Below are 15,159 nucleotides of genomic sequence, written 5' to 3'. Positions count from 1 at the left end.
TGGGTGGACCCAGAAATTGTCATATTGAGTAAGTCAGAGAAAGATAAATATCATATGATATCACTTACATTCAGAATCTAAAAAAGTGAACTTATTTATACAAATCACTTTCTGGTCTTGGGTGGGCCCCTCAACCTTGTGAGTCCGGGATGAGATGACATGTGTGCAGGAGTTAGGGAATGGTTTCAAATTTTATAGTTATTTGGGTGGGTGTTTTTGTTTGTATTGTTGGGCTGATTTATGGTTATTTAAATCTGTAAAAGGATGTTCTGCCATTTCCTTTGTGCATGTTCTGTTCCCTCACATTATTGTAGGCCCGATATAAGGCCGCTTTGAGAACATGCCATTCTCCCTCACAACTTCCTGTGTTTGAACATGCTGTCTGAATAACACCCTTCTCCCCCCACCTTGCCTCCATCTCCCTTTGTCTGTCTGTTCCTCTCCTACTCACCATTCAAGGCTTAACTTAAAGACCCTCTGCTTTGTGCCACACCCATGGGTCTGTCTGCACTGTGAACACAATGACTTCGTCCTCAGGGTCGCTGTGGGTCCAAGTGTGGCCTTTCCTATTGAGTGGACTTGGGTTTTTGAGGGCAGGACCAAATCTTACTCATTTTCTCAACCCAATATCAAGTTCTTGCTATTTACTCAGTGAATATTGATCAGAACGATGAGTGAATATCAGATACTCACCACCATGAAAGAAATTGTACTAGTCAGGTTCATGATTATTCACTAATTTGCTATGAAACTTATGAAAGAAACAACACTCAAGCTTTCTGTATGTGATATAAATATATGCGCCTTATGTGCATATTTTAATGGGGGAGCTTATAAAGTACTCCTGATTATTGAAAGTTTCAAACTGAGAACATGTGACCATATGACAGTCTGCAAGATGTGTCCCTTGTGGAGAAGTACGTTACACAAGTTGTTTCCCCAGTAATTGCTGTGGATCGCTCCTGTGGCAGGATGCTAACAGGTATTGTGGGATGAAAAGGTTTCTTGATAAAATTCATTTGGGAAAACACTGGAATAAATCTCCAGTTATGAAACCTGTCATTTCATTAAAGTGCCATCTCACAATTCAGTGGTCCCAAGTTTCCTGCTGCTTCTTTTATCTTGTTTTAGATTTGCTTACTCCTCCTTTGTCTGGTTTTCAGCTTTCGTGGTGACATGGCATCTGGTTTCTTTCTACAAGGGAAGCTCAGCACACAGCACAGTCTTTGATACATTGGATTGGTTTGAGGATCCTACCTGGAATAGGTATGTACGACTTCCAGTGTTTGCTTTCTCATCCTTTGAATACCCATGGATGTTATATCCATTTCTGCTTTTCTTGTTGTTGATTAAGAGTGGAATTTGTTCTGAAGAGTAAACTTCATGTATTAGAGATGATCTTTGTCTTTTCTGCTTAGAGCGTGTGTTTATAATATGACCTACGAGACTCCCCAACACCCTTCATTTCCTTTGTTGTGTGATTAATACAAATTAAGAATACATTCATGCCAGTAGAGAATGGAAATTCCATGCTCATATGGCTCTGAAAATAATGGAATTTAATATATAACTCTGTGGAACTCAAGTATATGAAATATGACAGATCCCCTGGTATGTTTATAAATATAGTATCCAAAAGTCTAAAGTCTAACAGAAAGATGTAACTTTTTTTTCCAAAATTAGTCCAGTCTTAGGCAAACCTAAGTACCAAATTTTGAACTAAATGACTGCACATGAGAATTAATGATTATTTGACCCTCTTAGTTTTTGTGGTAAGTATTCCTATGGTGTAAAATGACATAAATATAGCATAAAGGCAAAAAATACAGTATTTGAAGGTGTTATTGTTTTATGAGTTATCTTGAAGGGGATATTCTGAAGTTCTAGTCTCATGACATATAAGCTGTGTAGCTCCTGATTTAATTTAGTTCAGACTACTTTGATGAGTGCTGTGGTGGGGCGGTGGGGGAAGTGGTATGCTAGCTCTAAGAGATACTTGATTGTAAGATTTATTGCTTTGTTGTATTCAATTTTCAAAATATCTTGGGGAATATTGTAGACTTTTTGAAATTTTGGTTTGTATTTAAAGTGTCCAGTCTATATAAATTGTGTTTTCAAAAGTAAAGCTGCCCTGCCCAATCCTCCTTCCCAAAATGTCTGCTGAAAACCACATTTGGGAAGTAGCATAGCCTGGAGACTTAATCAGATATAACCCATGACCTTAGGGAAAAAATGTAATGCTGTACTCCTTAACCCATGACCTTGGAAAAAAAATGTTTTGCTTCCTTAGAAAGAGGGAGGGAGAGAGAGAGGAGGGAGGAAGAGAGGTAAGGAAGGAGAAAATAAATTCACAATTGCAATGTGCCAAATAATCTAGGTCACCTTTATTCTTAATAAGGTATCAAGTAATTAATTGACATGTTTCCCTGAGTCTCCAGAGAATTTAACTTCTACATTCTGTGAAAGTCTTAAATCTATAATTAGAGTTTAACCTTCCTGATTTAAGGCAGAAGTTGCAACTTGTCACCTGCATGTTCCAGCTCTCTTAGGTTGTTTATTTTATAGGTTTTTTTTTTTTGGCTTAACACAAAATTAATATATCAATCCATGTGTTTTTAAAAAATGCCAAATCAAAAAATCAGAAGAGTTCACAAAAAAATCTGGGCTTCCCATATTCTTTCTCTGGAAATGAATTAAATTAGTTGCTTGTGCCCAAATTCTAGCTGTCATACAAATTACCTCCCTCATCTTAAACTCTCCACATCTAACCCATCAAGTCCTCTAAAGCCTTGCTGTGACCCCCCATGGTTCTCAACCCTCACTGTGAGAAGACAATTTCCTGGGTGCTCAGGCTGTACCCAGAAAATTAAGCCAATAGTTCTGAGTGTAGAGCTGGGCTTCAAAACTGCAGAAAGTTCTTCAGGTGATTCTGGTATGCAACCAAGGTTTAGAACCACTGCCCTAACATCTTCCTCTGTCCCTATATGGCAATGGCCATGCCCTGAGTCCAAGTCATACTCACCACTTTCTGGTCTTAACAGTTTTCTACCGTCATTGCTAAATCACCTTCTCATTTCTGTTCTCGTCTTGTTCAGTTCCATCCCCATCCAACAGCCAGAGTCACTGTTTCAGAACTGAAACATACCTAGTTAATGCATGCTTAAACCTCTTCAATAATGATAACAGCTGATGATAATCATTGATACCTGGTTGAATGAAGAATCTGAGTTGAGGCTTTGTTGAAGGATTAAGTCATTGGAGCATTAAATATCAGAAGAAAATGGGGGAGGCCCACATGAAGCCTATTGCCTAATCTGACAGTATCTTCTGCCTGCCTACTCTTACAGGCAGTGACCCATGAGCCAAAAGCATCCCTGACTTCTACAAATTGCCACCTAGTCAGTGTCCTGATGTCACATGTGCTGTCAGGAGCAAAGGGGGTTTATAGCCTGGCAGTGACATTATTATAAGATTAATGTTAGTACACAGCCACCAATGTTTATTAAATGTCACTTCTTCCTAGCTGCATGATCCACCCAGCAAAGTAAGTTGATGCTAGTAAATTTTTAGGCAGACTAATTGAACTAGGGATGTGTGTTTGTCAGGGTTAGTAGTTATACACGGAATCATCTGTTTTGCCACTCTGACACATGGTTCCTCCTTGTCACCAACAAATAACATAAATCCAGTTATTTATTTGAGCTGCAATGGAGACTTTTCTTTTCCAAAATGACTGTGTAGTGGTGGTGTGGGCCATAGAGGTAGTTACTGGAGTTTTTCCTTTTGACTCCACCCACCCCATAACTGGAGATGATATGCTTCCCATCGCAAGGGAAGAAGATAAGGTGGCATCAGAAAATTTTCAGAAAAGACATCTTCTGACATATTGTGATGTTATTTTATTCAGAGTTTAAAAATAAATCAATAAATGCAAACTGCTTTGAAGCTGAGTGGAAACTTGCGTCCATGTCAGTACCCCTTGTGCACACTGTAATCAAGTTTTATTTCACACAGGTGGCAATTATTTTCTTCAATATAAAACCATCAATGCTTCACTACTGACATTATAAAAAGTTCAAGAAGTTGTGTTAAGATAAAAATGTGCCTATGACATTCAGGTAACGGACACCAATAAAGATGTTATAGCCTGAGATGTTGAATTAATGTCTGAGACACAGTTTTCCACTTTACCTTAGGGTCCTAGCTTACCCAAATAATATGCCTGGGCAGAGCTGTCTTACATCTAAAGAAATAATTGACATTTTCACTTCTTTCCTAAATGTTTATTTTGGATGACAAGTGGAAAACAAAATACAAAGAGAGGCACAAGCACATACTCACTGAACATCCCTAGAGTTAAATTCCTCTGTCCGCAGAATTCTCCAGGCAAGAATACTGGAGTGGGTAACCATTCCCTTCTCTAGGGAATCTTCCTGACCCAGGGACTGAACCCAGGTCTCGTGCATCGCAGGGAGGTTCTTTACTGTCTGAGCCATCAGGGAAGCCCCAAATACAGGATAGTGCTTGTTAATGAGATGCCTTTGTTTTTCCTATGGAAATCAAGGTGAACTGGACGTGCATATAATTTTTCTTTGTGGTGAGTAGGTTTGTAATAAGGCCACAGATTCTTTTCATGCCATTTTGGAAATCACTTGAAAGGATTCAGGCAGTGATGGCCATTATGTTTTAAGGTTTTACATTAGGACATGCAAAGCTTTTCCAATAAGATAAATCCACTTTTCTAAATTCTTTGTATCACTGAGTGCCTGGGATCTGGACAGAGGAAGATTAAAATCTATCTTATTGTCACCACATGAAACAGCTATTGAGAGGGAAATTAATAGTGTCTGGAATGAACCCTGGGTTAAGCATAGCTCACGTTGTATTTCTACTATTATTTTTCACTTGCCATTAATTCACTTTAATCAGAGAAGTTCCCTAAACTAATTAGGATTCCTTTTTAAAAATCTAAAGTAAAAGGTAAATGTATCCTATATTTATTTTAGGGCAGGAACAATATGGATGCTGAATTGATTGTGAATCTATGTATTATGTTATATGTATACATCAGATGGCTTCAAAAATATGCATGTTTGTCATAGATATTTATTATTATATCAGACTTTTTCTTATTCCTATCATTCCCCTAGCACTTTGTGTTGACTTTTGAGAATGAACACTTTGGAACAAAAGATATATTCTTCCAGGACCCTGCATGCTTGAACCATATTAGACTAGTAAATGTTTGTGAAATGAATGATGAATAGCAAATGTGTTTTAATTTTAGATACAAGCAGATGAAATTGTACCGAAGCTAGGAACTGACTTAGCCGGTGAACTAGATGTATAAAATAATGACCAATAAAAATGGTAATTCATCAGAGCTGATATTATATCTGGTATGCTCTGTGGAAGCAGAGAGAGTTGGGCATCATTTTTAAAGGATTTGGACAAAGTCAAAGGGCCAGCAAATCTAATATTTTGGTGAGCAGCTCATCCTGATTTCATTAAGGCATGGCTGTTCGCTTCCCTTTCTCCTTCACTGAAGTTTTCATCTTTAAAACCTTATTTAACTGCCATGTTAAGAGGATGTTCTAGTCTAAAGACTCCTGGTTCAGGTACCTTATCTTTAAAAACTTTGCTAGGGGCATGTGGGACATTAAGAGTAAAATACTACAGTATCTCGGTAAATACTAGTCTAGTACAGAAACAGGTGCACTTATAACTGAACAGAGTCTAATGTTGTCTGATCAGGCAATATGCTGCCCAAGTGAATTCTCTAGGAAGTGCTTGAATTATTCCTATGCCTCCATCTATTTATCTATTCAATCTTTGACTTTTCTTGGCAAAGCTCAAACCCACTTAAAGTCCATATGCTTTACATTGCTTCACTTTTGCATTTTAGAAAATGAGTAGATGGTCCAAATGTATGTGATGATCATATTAGCCAATAGTAATATAAGCCCTTCATACATAAAATTATTTTTCTCAAAAGGATATGAAATTTCATTTTGAAATTAAGTTGTTTTCTTAGTATCACAACATACTGTGCCTCAAGGATAAGTAATTTCATATGTATAGGATCCTTCAACTATATTCCCATACTGGAGAGATACTTAAAATTATTTTATTTTATCTAAATATTAATAATATGATCAATGATAACTTTGATTATAAGTATTCTGAAATTGGAAACATCCCCATATTTAACTTAGCCACCTTAATGTTCAAACATGTCTTTCTTTATATTATTAGTTTTTTTCCTATAAACATTTTCATTCTCCACTGTTCACTTGTTTGTGATTAATGCGATTAATGTGTCTGTATTCTGCTTTTTTATATATAAAAATACTTTAGATGGATTATAAAAAGATGAATGGAATAGAAAATTAAGGCACAATAACTATCAATGAAATAGAAAATTAAGAAACAACAAATATAAATAAAACTGCAGAATCAAGAGAAATAAATATCAATCACAATTAGGCAGACCAACATTTGCTGTGGTGATCATCAGACTTGACTCTAGGTTTACTGGGGGCTAAAGCCAAATTTTGTTGAACAATTCTCTTATCTGAAAAAAGATATATTTGCCTAACATTAAAATACTCATTCCATAAAAAGAGAAATTACATACCTGATAGGAATGGAAGGGAAAATAGTACTTATCATACTATGGGACCATTGAACTCATATTTGAGGATCATGGATGTAGGAATGAGATACAACTGTCCTGAACTACGTGTATTTATCATCAGCCTCTTTTTATTTATATTTATGGTTGTGCTTCACAGACGATTGAAACAAAACCATTGAAGTCTGAATTTATATGGTGAATTTCATTGACCTTTGAACCTCAGTGTGCTCAGAGATCTTGATTTTGTTTTTTGTTCTTTACCACTATCAACACTAAATTTTAAATGCTGTTTTATGAAATCAAGTAGAAGCTATAGTTGCAAAATTGTTGACTAGGGTCTCATAAAAGTTGAGATGATTTTATTGATTTAAATTTTGGCAGTTTTTTTCCTTTGGCATAAAACTATGTGTTTGCCTAACACTGTTTTTATTTATGATATTGGCTACTACTTTATTGGTGTATCTTTAATTTCTTACTCTTTGAGCTTTTGGAAAAAAAAATAAGTCTATATTTTCTTTGAGACCATTGAACTAAGAGAATAAGTGTGTTAGTCACTCAGTCGTGTCTGACTCTCTGTGACCCCATGGACTGTAGCCCACTAGGCTCCTCTGTCCATGGAATTCTCCAGGCAAGAATACCAGAGTAGGTTGCCATTTAAGTGCTGCTTATTTTCCGAGATAGCAACTTTGTGGATTCATGGCACAAGCTTTATATCATTGTCCTACTCTTGAAATCTACCCTATTTTAAATCTTCTATCAAATCTTTTGCAATATAAAAATTGTTGTGATTAATCCTCTAAAAGCATGGCACACAATTTAATTATTTTAAAAAGAAAAAAGAGTCATATTTTGCAAGCAACATTCTATGGGATAAAGGGAGTTAAGAATGCCTAGTACTACGGATTCTGGTCTTAAAATATTGAAGACATTTTCAGTTTGAAAAACCAGCAGATATGGATCTATTTTAAAAAGTCATTTAAAAAATAAAGCTCTGTCTTCCTGGTAAATGACTTATATAATTATGTTAACATATAACTTATTTCCAAATATTGCATCATAAACTACACACAGTAGTAAAAAAACAATGATGGCAAATAGACCCAAGTAACGAGTGGCCAAAATCTCAACTTATGTTATACTTCCATGAGTTACTTATGACTTTGAGGGTATTCTGAATTAACTTCTGGTTTTAATACATTTAGTTCCTATTTAGGAAGAAAAAAAGATTAAAAAAAAATTTGAGCTCCTGTCTCAGAGTTGTGAACAAAAGATGATCCTGGTGGTGCTGAAAGCTATCTTTCTGGGACATTTTTCAACTAACAAAAACTGTTTCAAACTAAACTGATTATCTGTACACTGCAAAGCAATTGACACAGTTGATTCTACCCTTTAATCTGCTGGCCCATCTCACATTTACAAGGCACTGTCATGGGCCAGTCCCTCTTTGAGTCCCCTAACACATATCATCTCTTCAGAATATCTTATTTAATCTTCAGAGTCACCCTGTGAGAAAAGTAATAGCCTTTCTTTACATATAACAAAGAAAAATGTGTTAGAGAAAAATAATGTCATGAATCATTCCTATCTGCTTACTAATAAGAAAGATAAATTGTGATACTAGAACTTTTTCTTTCTTAAAGCATAATCCTCTTCCTCTAACCCAGTGCTTCTCAATCAGAATGATTTTGTTCCCTAGGAGGATATTGAGCAATGTCTGAAACCTTGTTTGGTGTTCATAACAGAGAAGGAAACTGAACTGGTTTCACAACTGAGTTTCTATGAAAGGTCATATAAACTACTCTCTTCCATGACTCCTGTATATACTCCTCACTCCACTGTTTGTTTCCTGAAAACTATATAGGAAATTGCTTGCATTTACTCATCATTCTGCCTGGAGTACACTGAACCCCCTTTCCTGCCAAATGTGTACTCATTTTCAAGATCCAAATGAATTCCCCATGGTTCATTGATTGATGCCTTTCCCCATGCCCTGCTCATCTTCTCCCCAGGCAAAGTTCACCATGTTCTTCCCCCAACCCCTGCTAGCTTTATGGTTAACCAGCACTTACAGCTCTGTATTACAACTTACTGATTTTCTGGATTGTTTTCCCCTAAGACTGAATTCCTTGAGGATTGGCACCAACATCATATTCATCATAGTATTTCCTAATGGCAGTACAAAACAGTCACTAAACAAATACTTGATTGTATATTGAATAAATACTAAGTGATCCATGAATCCCTCCTGATTTATCATTCCCTAACAGCTGGGGAAATGATGCAATAAATTAATTTACCCAGTATTCTGGAGCATCCAAAAAGATTAGGAATGAGTTTCATTAACTTGAGCTTTCACACTCTCACCATTTTTTAGTTGGGAAAAAGTCCAAATAGAGAAAAATGTAGTGTTTCAGAAGGTGACTCCAAAAACTTTAATAATTTTAAAAGATGTAGTGTCATTCACATTCCACTTTACTTATTAATATAGGAATTTGGCAAAATGCAAGGTGTTAAGAAAAAAAGCTATCACTTAAGGTCAAATATTGTCCATTCATTAAATAAATTTGTATTGATTGCCTAATATGTGCTGGGTTACCTGGAACATTATTTTGGATTTTTTTACTAATACTGTATTTTAATAATTATAGTAATTTGGAGGAAAATTAATGAGTTGTGAGATGTGTTTTCTAATCAGTTCAGTTGCTCAGTCGTGTCCGACTCTTTGTGACCCCATTGAACCGCAGCACACCAGGCCTCCCTGTCCATTTCTAGCTCCTGGAGTTCACCCCAACTCATGTCCATTGAGTCGGTGATGCCATCCAACCATCTCATCCTCTGTCATCCCCTTCTCCTCCTGCCCTCAATCTGCCCTAGAATAAATAAGTGGTTTGCTTTTGCTAAGAAAAGTATCTACATGTTTTATATTTGATCTCTACTTTATTTGTTAATAATTTTTTTAATGGAAGCTAACGTTACCTGTGTACCCCTGATGCTGGGTTCAGAGGTTATTCATCAGTATTGTTTATGAGAGGGAATGTTCCAGAACAATAACATCATGTGGTAATATGAGCATCATCTTTATGAGTAAATTAGAGCATACTGATACTTATAATAGATATACTTTAGAAAAGCATTTCACTACATAGTTAAATCCATTCTAAGTTTCAAACTGTTTAGTATGGAACAGGAAACAAATCTGCGGTCTTCATATCACAAAGTTATAAAAACCTGTCTTTAATAATGTAAATGTGACCTCTTTTAATCAGTTGCACTCAAGAAATATATATATGCATGCATGCTAAATTGCTTCAGTGGTGTTGACTCTTTGTGACTCTGTGGACCACAGCCCGCCAGGCTCCTCTGTCCATGGGATTCTCCAGGGAAGAATACTGGAGTGGGTTGCCATGCCCTTCTCTAGCAGATCTTCTCGACCCTGGGATCGGACTCACGTCTCTTAATGCCTCCTGCATTGGCAGGCAGGTTCTTTACCACTAGCACCACCTTATATTCTTACCACCATCAAATACTACTGTTAGTGCATCATGCCATACTTGGTGCTTTACAGTAATCCATAAACTCTGCTTCTAAAGTGGTTGCCAGTCTGAAAAAAAAAAATGTTTTTATACCTTCTTTTACTCTTTTTAAAAAAATATATTGCAATGCTTTTTCACTGAGCTATTTGCAGAAGGGACTGGTATAACTGGTAAGTAACAATGTATATATATAATTAGTGTATAACTCTGTGAGTGTGTATATGTATGTGTATTTCCCATTAACTTAAACACATTGTCTTGGATTTTTCCCTCAAATATTTTACCATACAAAAGATCCAGTGACCTTTTTTTCAATTTTATTGAAACTCCATTGTCAGGACAATATTTAATGTTTTAGTTGCTGTCTATTTGAATTCTAAGATTATCCTTTAAGACTTACAGTGTTCTATGTTGGTGTATCTATGGTTTAGCAGGACTTCCACATAGTAAGTAGTATAGCTGATGTAAGGATCAGTTTTGCACTCAGCAGCTCTGGATTCACGACCTCGATTAAAACCTACAAATTGTGTTTCCCTGTCTCTTGACTTATCTTAGCCTCTGCTTTCCCATTCATTCTGCCAATAAGGATCATCAGGCCCACTTTATGAACAGAATCTGTTGAAAGGATTCAATGAGATATAAGAGGAATGCCTGGGTATGGTAAGAGTTTGGAGAATGGTGATATTAATTCAGACCTCACCAACACCCTTACTGGTTTAAATTTACGTCAAAGAGAGGGACATAAAATGGAAAAATTAAAAAAGCGATGTCCCCAGAGACTGTGAAATGTCTAACTCCAGGTCACACAGCTTTGATATGCCAGAATGAGGGCTCCCCACCTATAGGCCAACAGGAGACCTGACTGATCTTTATATACTCCACATTCTGACATAGTAAGCATTCCAGAAACAATGAGTAAGTGAGTTTTAAGAATTCCTGTGGAGAACTAAAGTCATAGATGAGTGCATGGAGAATGAGCTACACTAGTGTAGCACATGATAGTCTTTTTGCTGAGGCTGTGTTATTCACACACCCCACTGGCAAGAATCCTATAGTATTTGTTTTTATGCTGCCAGTACTTAAGAGGGGGGCCTCAAGTAGACACTTAATACATCTTTGTTTAATTACTGAATAAGTAAATGGATGAACTCAAAAAGCTGAGAATTAATTTTTAATTTATATGTTTTTAACTTTAAAAAGCTGTTATTTTTATTATTTTGCCACTACAATTTGGAAAGAAGGTATGTCTTTCAGTATGTTTTGTCTTAGGGTCTGCCTTACTGTAGTCTTTTCTACATTCGGTTTAAAATACTCCAGTTACTTTAAGTCTTCTCTTAGTTTTTTTTTTTTTTAATTTATCAACAAGTTATCTTTGTTTTCTCGATATGTAAAAAATATTAATCCTTTTTCATAAGATTCTTTCATTAAAATAATATAAAACTACTCGTGTACTAAATTAATAGGAAGTCATGACTTGTAGATATTTATTGGTTTTGATTTATACATAGTATATAACTAAAATTTAGGTAGCAAAGTATTGATGGTATTTTGAGGGATTTGTGTTACAAGGTGAAAAAGAATGATACTCACTGAGCATAACAAGTTGCAATAACACAGACACCTCCAAAGTCATTTAAGTCATCGTGTGTTCTTAGGACAGTTAATCTTGCCCTGAAATCATATTTACTCTCATGTTTTTGACAGTCAAATTAAAGACCCTATGAATCTGGTCCCACTATTATGTTAAATTCACCATTGATTAAGTCATAATTAAAAATTTAGTTCAAAGAATAAAGGCTGAAGATATACTTAGATGATACTTTTCTATTTGTTTAAAAATAAATAGACCTCCCCAGTTCCCTCCATAGGAGTTTTTAATAACAATTAGAATAAAATGTGACTTATTTGAATGTCACTAATTTGCCTTGTTGAAAAATAAAAAAATGAAATTTTCTCAGTATTCCCCCCACCCCCACCCCCACCCCAGGGAGGATTCTGTATTGAAGTGTCATAAATTTTAGTTGCAAGAGGAATGATGAGTGATAAAATATTTATAGAGCCAATTGTTGCCTTCACTTTGAACACTTCTGTTGTACACAGAGAGAATTGCATTCAAGTTTAGGTTAAGTAAACATTTGTATAAAACAGTGATAAGGACAGGAATAAAAATGTAAATATCTCTGGTTAGAGTGGTTTTAGTTAGTAGAAAAAAATTATGAAATATCAGCACCCATGAATTAGACTTTTGAAAACGCTATGTTAAAAAACCATAAACTTGGGACTTCCCTGGCAGTCCAGTGGTTAAGACTATGCCCTTCCAATGCAAGGGGCTTGGGTTTGATCCCTGGTCAGAGAACTAAGATCATGCTGCCAAAAGGAGAAAAAAAAATTGAGAAAAAATAAAAATGGGCATAAAAATCAAACAAAAAACCTAAACTCACTCCACAAATACAGGAAAATTATTTTGTATATGGAATTTCTTGCACTTCACCAAATGCTTCCCTGATAGCTCAGTCAGTAAAGAACCCACCTGCAATGCAGGAGACCCCAGTTCAATTCCTGGTTTGGGAAGATCCGCTGGTGAAGGGATAGGTTACCCACTCCAGTATTTTTGGACTTTCCTTGTGGCTCAGCTGGTAAAGAATCCGCCTGCAATGCAGGTGACCTGGGTTCAATCCCTGGGTTGGGAAGATCCCCCTGGAGAAAGGAAAGGCTACCCACTCCAGTTTTCTGGCCTGGAGAATTCCATGGATTGTATAATCCATGGGGTTGCAAAGAGTCGGATGTGACTGAGCGACTTTGATTTTCACACTTTACCAAACATGTACTGTGTCTTCAAAAACAGTATGCTTCCTCTTTCTGAGAGATCCTAAAACTGGAATATTTATTGACTACATTCTCTGTGCCAGACATTCTTTTAGGTGCTGATGTTATGACAGGAAATAGAAAAGTCTATGCCTTCATAAAGACTATATCCTAGTTAAAGGGCAGGCAGAAGAAACATATGTAAATATACAAGGTCAAGGGAAATCAGTCTTATTAAATGTATTAAGGAAACAGAGAATCATGGCAAGGGGCAGTGTTCTTCTATAGAGAGTGTTCAGGAAAGTCCTTTTTAGTAAAGTCTGTTAAGGTCATATTGGAAGAGAAATCAGAAGAAGCCCAGCCAGGGGAACCAGCATCAAAAAGACCCGAGTGCTACTTAGTAAGGCCAAGTAGACCATGGTTAAGAACCTTGGATTTTTTGCTAATTGACCTGGGAAGCCATTATAGGACTTTGAACTGGAAGGGAGGAAGATTTTCCTTCTACCCTTCTAAGTTCTTTTGACTAGTTTAGTAATTAAATTGACATAAAATGGATTAACTGGAGAAAAACAAATTTAACTTTATATGTATAGAAATCTCATGTAGACATGAGAAGCTCTCAGGCAGTCAGGCAGCTGACACTTGTGTGCCACCCTGAGCTCAGTAGAAGAGAGGAGAGGTCTGGGGCTTCAAAGAGAAGGAAGATTATTCACAGGAGGGTGGGAAGAGCAAATGTTTGGTAAACAAATGTTTGCCATGCCAGGTGGAGGCAATGATTTTGAACAAATAAGCCCTCCCAGGGTCCCCCCACCTTCTTATACCAGCGCACACTCTTATCATTATCCCTGGTGATGATTCTTTACCTGGACCGAGTCATCCATCTAAATTCTTTTAGGTGATTAAGTGGGAAGTAAAAAACTCTTTGTGAGACTGTTAGGCCTTAATTGTCTTCAGATGAACATAATCTATATGCCAAAGTGGCACATTGTGGGGCAGCCTGCCCTGAACCCCATCAGAGCAACAGAGTGACCTTATCTGAGGATTTTTTTAGAAGGATGAATCTGGCTTTTCTGTTAAGAAGAATAGATAGGGAAAAGATTACATTTTGTCAACAGAGTAGGAAAGCGTGGGTGTCAGAAGGGAACATTTCTCTTTCTTGCATAGTCACACCTCACTATGGGGAAGGTAACCATGTGACCAGCTCGATATCTGAGGGATTTATTATTCCAGGAAAAGGGAGAATGGATCTACGTATGTAAAGAGCAGTTTTGGTATTGCTCCTAGAAGTGAGACTTGGGTAGGTGGGGTTAGTGGAGGGGAAGTCATGAGTAGGATTTGAACATGAAGAATCTGAGGTTCTTAGATGGACTCCAAGGGAAATGATTGGGAGGGGTCTCCAGGAGGTCTGAGGTGGACTGGATTTCAGGAGTTGTCTGATTGGAGATTTGGTGGCATTTCATATTATTTTAAAGCAATTCAAATCCTGGAAATGAGAGCAAGTAAAGGGAGAAGAGACAAGAACTCTGCTGGTGCTTCTAAGCTCATTTGGTTCTAAAAAGCTCTCCGAGTGTCACATGACCCTCAGAGGGAGAAGAGGGGTTGCTGGGTGAACTTCTCTTTTTCTTCAAAGTCTGTACATTACCTTTTACCATAACACCCAGCATCCCATGGCTTCACATTCCAGTTTGTTTCTCCAACTTAACAAGAAAGCTAGTTTTAGGAGATATAATACTTGAAATTCCTAAATTGATCCTAGCTCGGCAAAATGATTACCCCAAAAAAGGAGGAGGGGCTACTTTAACATAAATTGAGCAGATTTCATGCAAAATTACTTTCTCATCTTAAAAAAAAGCACTTAAAATAGGACTGTGTTTCTCAAAAATTACCCCTTATATGGAAATTCACAGTAAATAATGTTTTCCTGCTTTGGAAAAAGTACCATCATTGAAAAGAGTTGCACATTGTTGTTTTATTGTTCTATTCCTAAAACTTCAAATGTTTGTGTGACATGTAGTGAGTGGCTGAAACTTTTTAATGTGTATTTATTACTAATTTAGCTGTTCATAACAAAATACTAAAACATATATAAATACAAGTGAAAGGAATCCAGAGAGTTGATGAAAAACTGCAGAGGATCTGAAGTTGAAGTCATTTAGATGCTCAGACTTCAGCTGAGAACAGCCG

At 36.6% G+C, this 15,159-nt stretch overlaps 1 protein-coding gene across 10 annotated transcripts in view; it reads left to right on the top strand.

The window, feature by feature from the left end:
- Positions 1 to 15,159, top strand: part of CHRM3 (cholinergic receptor muscarinic 3) — a 487,827-nt gene that overhangs the window by 226,315 nt on the left and 246,353 nt on the right. For all 10 annotated transcript variants that reach the window (XM_081569292.1, XM_081569297.1, XM_081569293.1 and 7 more), the window contains one exon: positions 1,164 to 1,266. The gene's annotated coding sequence lies outside the window, so the exon portion shown is untranslated. The remainder of the gene's footprint in view (positions 1 to 1,163; positions 1,267 to 15,159) is intronic.

This window comes from Giraffa tippelskirchi, chromosome 2 (genome assembly GCF_054371585.1).
Source record: "Giraffa tippelskirchi isolate mGirTip1 chromosome 2, T2T-mGirTip1v1.2.pri, whole genome shotgun sequence".
NCBI classification, from domain to species: Eukaryota; Metazoa; Chordata; class Mammalia; order Artiodactyla; family Giraffidae; genus Giraffa; species Giraffa tippelskirchi.
This window is presented reverse-complemented; position numbering and strand designations above follow the sequence as displayed.